Source organism: Mesocricetus auratus, unplaced genomic scaffold (genome assembly GCF_017639785.1).
Source record: "Mesocricetus auratus isolate SY011 unplaced genomic scaffold, BCM_Maur_2.0 Super-Scaffold_100021, whole genome shotgun sequence".
Taxonomy (NCBI): domain Eukaryota; kingdom Metazoa; phylum Chordata; class Mammalia; order Rodentia; family Cricetidae; genus Mesocricetus; species Mesocricetus auratus.
The window spans coordinates 8,437,841-8,447,660 of record NW_024429202.1 but is presented as its reverse complement, the minus strand read 5'-3'; the positions used below and the strand labels follow the sequence as shown (position 1 = coordinate 8,447,660).

Below are 9,820 nucleotides of genomic sequence, written 5' to 3'. Positions count from 1 at the left end.
GAGACCCGGAGTCTGAAGGCCAGGCAGGGAGAGGTATCAAGGGGAGACGCTGGCACTGCAGTGGGGATGAGCCAGGCGGGATGAGCCACGTTGTCGCCTGCTCTGGGAGGCCCGAGAAGTAAATATGTGCACAGACACACAGAAGCACCCGGAAGATCGGAACAGGAAGTGGATTCCGTGGGAGACAGAGTACAAGGTAGTTTTCTGTGTTACCGAAAATAAGCTAGTTGCTTTCTTGTTTTGTGTAGGATTGGGGAAATCGGAACCGTGTGTAAACTAGACAAGCACTCCATCCTCTAATTATAATATGCAACTCCTGAAATCACAAGGGTGCAAAACACCAACCGGCCAAATGTCGTGAGGAAGAGAAAAGAACTATCGGGTCTTTGTGGTAGGTGCCTGGGAGAGAACAGATCGACCAGGGCGAAGGAGCCAAGTCTCTGCTACAGACACAGACGAACTAGTGGAAAGACACGCAAGCCTCGTGGCTGACAAACGTCTCATCTTCCTAAAATAGTTCACGGGGCTGTGGAGTGGCTCGCCCGTCGGGTGCTGAAGCGCTTGCTGCCCAGCATGGAGACTTGGGTTTGAGCCTAGCCCTCAAATGAAAAAGCCAGGCAATGTTTTCCTGAAATCTCGGTGCTGGGGAGGTAGAGACGCGTAGCGTTTGTTAGGTGGGTTAGATGGAATTAATACATGGCGTTTTCAGGAGAGGAGGCAGTGGCCTAAGAGCTGATCCCTAGATGTCATTTTACAGTTATGGCCAAAATGTTGTTTTCTTGATCCTCGACTCAATTCTGGTTCTATGACAGAGTTCCTACTGCTTGAGGGTGTGAATTAACTGTGAGAGGCATTTACTCCTGCTCCTGGGTGCAACTTTTCTGCTATCAGGTAACTGTCCTGCTCTGAGATGCCAAACTCTTCTTTCAAGAGCTAAGAAAATGACTTCTTTTAAAAATTTTGTTGTCAGTGTTTCTGGGTTTTTTTTTTTTTTTTGGTTTTTTTTTTTTTTTTTTTTTTTTTTTTTTGGTTTTTTGAGACAGGGTTTCTCTGTGGCTTTGGAGGCTGTCCTGGAACTAGCTCTTGTAGACCAGGCTGGCCTCGAACTCACAGAGATCCGCCTGCCTCTGCCTCCCAAGTGCTGGGATTAAAGGCCATTGTTTCTGTTTTTGTTATTTATTTATTTACTTATTTTGAGACAGAGTTTCTCTGTGTAGTCCTAGCTGTGCTAGAATTCACACTGTAGATCAGGCTGACCTCAGACTCAAGCCCAGCTGCATTTTAAGAAAAGTTGGATATAGATAGATAGATATAGATATATACTTTTATGTGAAATTGGTGTTTTGCCTGCATGTACATCAGTGAAGATGCCAGGTCCCAAGGTTGCAGTAACAGAGAGTTGTGAGCTGCCATGTGGATGCTGGGAATTGAACTTGGGTCACCTGGAAGAGCAGCCAGTGCTCTTAACTGCTGAGCCGTCTTTCTAGCCCTAAAGATATTTTTCCTCCTCCTGCTTCTTTAAAAAGCAAACAAGCCAAGGCTGGAGAGATGGCTCAGAGGTGAAGAGCTCTTGCTGCTCTTCCAGAGGTCCCTTGTCAGGCAGTTCATGGCCACCTATAACTTGAGCTCCAGAGGTCCCATGTCAGGCAGTTCATGGCCACCTGTAACTTGAGCTCCAGAGAATCCAACGCCACTCTCTTCTGGCCCCCACACATGGACATGGTGTCACACACAAGTAAATAAAACTTAGAATCTCAAAAAACAAAAACAAAGAAACCGCTTGGGCTGGAGAGATGGCTCAATGTTGAGAGCACTGGCAACTCCTCCAGAGGACCGGGGTTCAGCACATAGCAGCCACAGTGATCACAGTCACCCATAACTTCAGTCCAGGAGATCTGACATGGTCCTCTGGCCTCCAGAGACAAAGACTTGGTACACACACGTGCTTACAGGTAAAACACCCATACACATAAAATGCAAAATAATAAAAAAATTAAAACTAACCGTTGTGATAGTTTGTGTTCTGACAAAGCTTGCCTGGAGATCAGAGGGTGTGGCTAGTCACTAGTTAACCATAGAGGTCTGGAGGTCTGTACAGAGAGGAGACAGGAAGTGATAAGGTGGGGGCCTTGACCGAATCTCAGCCCCTTTGGTCTCAGATTTCATACAGGTAAGAATTCTAGTGGTTGGCTGCTCTGCTTCTCCCATCTTTCAGCTTTTACCTCCTAATGTCTGACTCCAGGTTTTTATTTAATAAGATCGATTAGGATCACTCTTCAACTAATTAAACCATATTTGTATTTTGCTAATAAGAAAGATATAGATGAGTCAGATAATGTGGTGCTCGTCTTTATTCCCAGCCCTTGGGAGGCAGAGGTAGACAGATCTCTGTGAGTTTGTGTGGTGATATCTTGCTTGATGAGGTAAAGGTGGCTGTGGCTTGCTCCTGCTTCTCTCTTAGCATTTTCCTCTATATCTGACTCCGGGTTTGTATTATTCATGCCAATTAGAACTACATTTACATCTTGGTGCCCAACGTGGGGCCTGAACCCACGACCCTGAGATTAGGAGTTTCATGTTTTACCGACTGAGCTAGCTGGGCTCCTGTCTGTGCAGACCTCCAGACCTCTATGGTGAGCTAGTGGCAAACTCCAGCCTCTGATCTCCAGACAGGCTTCATTTGTACAAGCAAGATATCACCACAAGTTTGAGGCCAGCCTGGTCTACAGAGTGAGTTCCAGGGTAGCCAGGGCTAAATGAAGAAACAGTGTCTCAAAAAGCAACCAGAAATACTTTATTTATGTGTCTGGGTGTTTTGCCTGCATGTGTGAGGGGACACAGCCTACTCAAAAGCACGTAGCTCTGGCAGGCCTTGCCCTTCTCCATTCCCTCTGCCTTGCTTAAAAAAAAAAAAAGTTATATTAAACATTCCTAAAGCTGCCACCAAGATCTATTCACTTAATTGGCCACTTCCTCCTCCTGAGGCTGACTACCAAAGTTCAGCTATTGAAGTATTAAAGCCCAGCAATCAGAAGCTCCCTTTGGCTCACCTAATTGACATGCCCAATTAAAATTAAACATCTCATGAAAACACGGGATTTCCCCTTCTACAAACTGCCATCTGCCCGCGTGGCACGTGTCTCCTCTATCTAGAGGCAGTCCTTTGTCCCTCAGGACAGACACCCCTCCTCCTCTCCCTTTTCCCAACCCCCTTCTCCCTCATCCTCTGTCTCCTCCACAGCACACCTAGCCCACTGCAACACAGACCTCCCCTTTCTCTTCCTGAAATCACACCTGCAAGGTCATTTGCTGCTGTTTTCTGCCTAAGTCAGAAAGCGGCCACTTTAACTTGTCACAGAAAGATAAAGGATCTTTCTGTGAAAACAGATGTCTGGGTGTGGTTTGTGCCTAATCTGGGGTCTGAGATGAGCCCCCGCCCCCTGTGTGGGAGTCCCCTTCAATGTGTGTGTCTGGTGGAACTGGAATTACAGACAGTTCTAAGCAGCCGTGTGGGTGCTGGGAATTGAACTCGGGTCCTCTGGAAGAGCAGCCAGTTCTCTTGACCTCTGAGCCATCTTTCCAGCCCCCACATTTCTTTGGCAACAAGTGGAACCCCAGATGAGAATCCCCAAGGTTTCTGGTGACATGTGGTGACCACAAAGGGACAGAACAAGTAACTGAACTCCAGGACCTTATGAGCCACCTAGAAAGGACCTTACACAATGAGTTCAGCCACTCCAATGGCTATCACAGGGCTAAAAGCAGATCCCAGTTTCATCACTCAAGTCTAGCCTTGGAGGCCAGAAGAACGACCCTGAGGAGAAGCCAAATAAACTAGATATTGGCTGGTGCTCCTGGAGACTGCTCAGGGCTCTAATGTCTATTTGGGGCTCCTGGAGCCTGCTCAGAGTTTATGTCTGTTAGGACCCCTGGAGCCTGCTCAGGGCTCTCACATCCTTTGTTAGGACTCCTGGAGCCTGCTCAGGAACTGTAATGTCTTTGTTAGGGCTCCTGGAGCCTGCTCAGGAACTGTAATGTCTTTGTTAGGGCTCCTGGAGCCTGCTCAGGAACTGTAATGTCTTTGTTAGGGCTCCTGGAGCCTGCTCAGGAACTGTAATGTCTTTGTTAGGACTCCTGGAGCCTGCTTAGGAACTGTAATGTCTTTGTTAGGACTCCTGGAGCCTGCTCAGGAACTGTAATGTTTTTGTTGGGGCTCCTGGAGCCTGCTCAGGGCTCTCACATCCTTTGTTAGGATTCCTTGTGGTAGTCTGTGTAGGGCTTGCAATGCTGAGCTGTTGTATAAACTCATGGATGCTCCCAGCTGGATGAAATCTTTAAAAGAAAAAGGAGAGAGAGAGACAGGGAAAACTAAATATTTGCATGGAAATGAAATAACATGGGTACAGTGTTGTATGTGTTGTGTCATATTTAGAATGTCAAAAGATGGGAAACACCTGTAATAAAGAACTTCTAAATGGCTGGGAGTGATTGCTCGTCCTGTGATACCAGCATCCAGGAAGCAAGGCTTGAGGACTGCCAGGGGTCTGAGGCAAATAAGCAAATTCAGGGAATTGGAGAGAGGGCACAGAGGTTGCAGGGGTCAGGGCGGAGGTCTCTGCATCCTAGCCTTTCTTCCCTGCTCAGAATCCAGTCCCTAGCACCATCATCAGGTAGCTTACAACTGCCTATGGGACAAACTCCAGGGCATCCGACTCTCTTCTGGACTCTGAGGGCACCTGCAACACACTTGGTATCTCACAAAGTGGCGCATACACATAAACAAAAGTCTTTAAAAAACAACGAAATAGCCAGGTGATGGTGGCGCACGCCTTTAATCGCAGCACTCAGGAGGCAGAAGCAGGCGGATCTCTGTGAGTTCAAAGCCAGCCTGGTCTACAGAGCGAGTTCCAAGATAGTCAAGCTACACAAACACACACACACACACAGAACTACACACAGACACACACACAGACACACACACAGACACACACACACACACAAAACAAAAAACAATTTGTTTTTTGTCTGGAAAACAACAACAAAAATCAATTACGTAAGATGGCCACTACTAGTCTACTACTGCTTTTAGGTCATCGGAGAATAAGGAAGTAGGTGTGAATATTACCCTGTGTATATATACAGATCTCTAACTATTCTTCTGTAATTACTCTTGTCTGTATAGGCACCACCAACCTAACTTATTAACATAGTTCCTTCTAGCCTCCTTCCCTTGCTTATGACACACACACACACACACACACACACACACACACACACACGCACATGCACACGCGCACACACACAGAGCAAGAAGGGAGGAAGAAAAGAAATGAGTTAAAGAACTTGGTGATTGTGAGTTTGAGGCCAACCAGTGCTTCAATTTGAGAACTGCAAATTGTTCAAGAAACAGAAAGAGGGCTGCTGCCTAGACCTCCCTGTTATGTGATGGACTGGAGCCCTTGAAGCCAGTCTCTTTATGTAGCCCGGGCTGTCTCCAAACTCTGCCTCCTTCTGCTCCTGCCTCCCAAACTGAAACAACTTTGGAGTCGATGTCACCAGCTTTTGTCTCCCAGGTCCGTGTGAGCAGCCTTGAAGCATCCCCAGGCCAGGGTAGGTGAGGCTGCAGAAGTGGAGATACTGAGATGGAACCCCACACTGTAGCACCCTGTGGTTCATGGGAAAGGAAACATCAGACAGAATTGTGATGGGACTCTCTGCCACCATCCAGATGACCACGCGAGTGTCATGCTTGCCTCTGCTGGGGAAGTCTCAGTCTTAGGATATATATGTTACGGGTTGGTCCGGCACTTAGGAAGTATTAAAATATTAGGAAATGGCTCAGGTGTAAAGGCTGATGACCTGAGTTCAATCCCTGAACTCACATACAGTACTGACTCCTGAAAGTTGTGCTCTCATGTGCACACACACACACACACACACACACATACACACACACACACACACACACAGAGTTTAAAGCTAAGGTGGCAATTTTTAATAAGATGGAAACCAATAATTTTAGATTGCATTTTTTAATTTTTTTATATGCATTGGTGTTTTGCTAGCATGTGTGTCTCTGTGAGGTGTCAGACGTCCTGGAACTGGAGTTACAGACAGTTGCGAGCCGCCATGTGAGTGCAGCGGCCAATGCTCTTAACCACTAAACCAACTCTCCAGCCCCTGCTAGGCTGCATTTCTTTATGTGCGTGCACCCAATACCTTAGTGCTCTGATGGACATCAGAGGACAACTTTGGGGACTCAGGTGTCTCCTTCCATCGTAAGAGTTCCAGGGATCAAACTTAGGTTCTCAGGCTTGACAGCACCTGCCTTCAACCCGCTGAGCCCATCCTGCTGGCTTATGAAACAATAAACTTTGTCTTCTATGCATTTTACCACATTACAGTATAAATAAAATTTCAATTTAATGAGCCCATTCTCTTTGTTTTGTTACGCCGTGTGTGTTTCTGTATTGGGTGACGTTTTAGTTCATTGCTTCTAACTATTGTGTAGTATTATGTGGTTTTCCATAACATTTCAGACCCTGCTTTCTCAGAGACCAAAAGAGCAAGCAAGGAGATACTCTGAGTGAGCTGAGAGGTGGGACTGTTTCTCCGACATCAAAGGCTTTGCAGTCAGGGAAAGGGCTTGGGGGAGGGGCAGCATCTGTGGAAAAGGGCATCAAGAGATGAAATCCAGATTGCCAGGGAGTCAGTGGAAGGCGGGTCACACGTCTGGGAGCAGACATTTCTGTGCCCTGGACTAAGGGGGGAGAGCAGAAGTGTAGGCTACCTATCTTTGGGAACACATCCTTGGGAGGACACAGTGGGAACGGCCTCCCAGGGCTGTGAGGTGCATAAGGCAGCGTGGGAAATCCAGTGGGTTGCAGTCAGCGGGGCTGGGAGAGCAGTGTGTGTCGTTTTCTGTGTTCTAACACACATCGCACACAGCCATTGTTTACACAGTGAATACTTGCTGATGTCGGGTCGAGTATTCTAAGTTTATAAACATCGTGTTTAAATTTATAACTACAGACCTCATGCTGTCTGTGATGTTGAGTCCAAAGGCTTAATATTTCTTTGTGTGCCACATCTATTATATTTATAATCTAATGTTTTGTGTTTTCCCTTTTTAAAAGATTTATTTTAGCTGGGCTGTGGTGGCACACACCTTTAATCCCAACACTGGGGAGGCAGAGGCAGGAGTGTATCTGTGAGTTTAAGGTTATCCTGGTCTACAGAGTGAGTTCCAGAACAGCCAGGCTACACATAGAACCTTGTCTGGAAAAACAAAACAAAAATTTATTTTTTTATTTTAGAAATTATTTGTATATATCTGTGTGTAGTTTTGTACAGATCCCCTGGAACTAGTTACAGGTGGCTGTGTGAGCTGTCTGGGATAGGTGCAGGAACTCAATCTCAGACCCTTTTTGAGAGAGGTACACTTTATAACTGCTGAGCGAGTCTCAGCCCTGGGTTTTTTCTTCTTTGTAAAAGATTTTACTTTTTTTTTTTTTTTTTTTTTTTTTTTTTGGTTTTTCGAGACAGGGTTTCTCTGTGGCTTTGGAGGCTGTCCTGGAACTCACTTTGTAGACCAGGCTGGCTTCGAACTCACAGAGATCCACCTGCCTCTGTCTCCCGAAAAGATTTTACTTTTAAGTGTATGTATGTGTGTGTGTGTGTGTGAGAGAGAGACAGAGAGACAGAGACAGCAAGCGCCCCCAAAGGTCAGAAGAGGGTGTTGGAACTGGGGTTATAAGTGGTTGTGAGCACCCCAAAGTGGATCCTGGGAACTGAATTTGGTTCCTCTACAAGAGCAATGTGACTTTTAAATACGGAATCGATCTTTCTTTCTGTTACAGGTGTGTGTGTGTGTGTGTGTGTGTGTGTGTGTGTGTGTGTGTGTGTGTATTATTGAGGAAATAGTCAGGTACACAGGGTCTCTAGCCCAGGCTGGCTTTCAGCTTACCATGGAGTCTGGGCTGGTCTTGATCCTCCTGCCTCTGCCTCCCTCGTACTGGGATGATCACAGATGTACAGCTTCGTTTTCACAGCTTCGGCTGTTAGTCGACGTTCTTTTAAGACAGGCGCTGTGACGCCCGACTGAAAGGAGACAGTGAGAGAGAGAAGTGACGGTCGCGCCCAAGACAGAGCCCGCCAGTGCCCTGCAGCCTGTGTCAGCTGCTGCTCTCACTGCTGTGGCAAAATGATGCACAAAGACAGCTTTCTTTGGGAGGCTTCCTTTGACTCACAGTTGGAGGCTGAATGGATGAGTCCTAACGGTAAGGTAAGCTCAAGAGGACGAGCGGCTGACAGCGATCACGCTCGATCACGCTCAGGAAGCAGAGGGCTCGATCACGCTCAGGATGCAGGGCTCACCTCTTCTTACTCCTTCTAGGATCCATGGGGATGGTGCCGTCCACATTCAGGGTGTGTCTCCCCACCTCAGCTGGCCCAATCCAGGAATGCACTCAAAGATCTGTCTCCTTGGAGACTCCAGGTCCCATCAAGTTGGTACTCACGATGAACAGTCTCGGAGCCCTTATTTGAAGTACATTTATGAGTCTCTTCAGTTTTGCTCCAAGCCAGAAATGATAGTCCTAGTTCACAACAGTTAAGAGAATATCTCAAAACAGCTAGTAGAGAAGATTTGAAATGTTCCCAGAAAAAGAGTGTCTGAAAAAGTGCGTACTCCAGTGATGAGGGAAGTCCTGTACATTTGTTAATAAAGCACTGTTGAGCCAATAGGAATCTAGATAGGTGGGACTAGGAGTCCAGGAGGACTCTGGGAAAGAGAAACACAGAGTTCGACATGTAACGCCATGGGGTAGGAAGCCCGGAACTATTCTCCGGTAAGAGAAATACTTAGATTAACAATTATGGGGTAATTACTTAAGTCAGAGCAAGCCAGTAAGAAACAAGCAAAGGCCAACAGCTTCATAATTAATATAGCCTCCTGTGTGTTTATTTGGGGACTACAAAGCGGCAGAGCCCAGGCAAGTGGTGGGGGATAACCCTAAGCGGCTCCTCACAAAGAAAAAGCTTCTCTTAACACTCCAGTGATCCTAATTTAATATTATACACATATATTGGCATGCCACACAGTACCCCAAAACACATACAATCCCTGTGTTAATAAAAATATATTTAGGAACATAGAGATGGCTCAGTAGATATTTCCTGCCTCTACCTCTCAAGTGTTGGGCTTGTGGAAGTATCCCACCATGCCTGACTTATGTGGTGCTGGGGGTGGAACCCAGGGCTTTCATGCATTTTAGCTAAGTGCTCTACCCGCTATGCTACATCTCTAGCCACTTCCGATTGAAAAAAAAAGTTAGGAGGTGGTGGCAAGTGCCTTTGATTTCAGCACTTCTGAGGCAGAGGCACTTGGAGCTTTGTGAGTTCGAGGCCAGCCCGGTCTACAGAGCTAGTTCCAGGACAGCCAGGCCTACACAGGGAAACCCCGTCTCGAAAAACAAACAAACAAACAAAAAATCACTAGTTCCAGTCCTGCTTTGGGGTTCTCTGCTTTCCCTTCCAGTAGGACTTAAAGTTTAGCAGTTTTTCACCCCAGGGAGAGGGACACAGGGTGGGTGTCAGCATCTTCTGGGTTCTGAGATAGTTGGGACATTTGCTTTGTTTTTTTGTTTGTTTGGTTTCTTTTTGTTTTTGTTTTTTTTTGTTTTTTTTTTTGGTTTTTATGAGACAGGGTTTCTCTGTATTGTTTCGGAGGCTGTCGGTCCAGCCTGGCCTCGAACTCACAAAGATCCGCCTGCCTCTGCCTCCCGAGTGCTGGGATTAAAAGCATGTGCCACCACCGCCC

At 46.6% G+C, this 9,820-nt stretch overlaps 1 non-coding gene across 1 annotated transcript; it reads right to left on the bottom strand.

Annotated features, from left to right (window-relative positions):
- Positions 1 to 2,529: 2,529 nt before the first annotated feature.
- Positions 2,530 to 2,602, bottom strand: Trnar-ccu. The gene has a single exon. It is a non-coding gene; the product is annotated as a tRNA-Arg (tRNA).
- Positions 2,603 to 9,820: the final 7,218 nt, after the last annotated feature.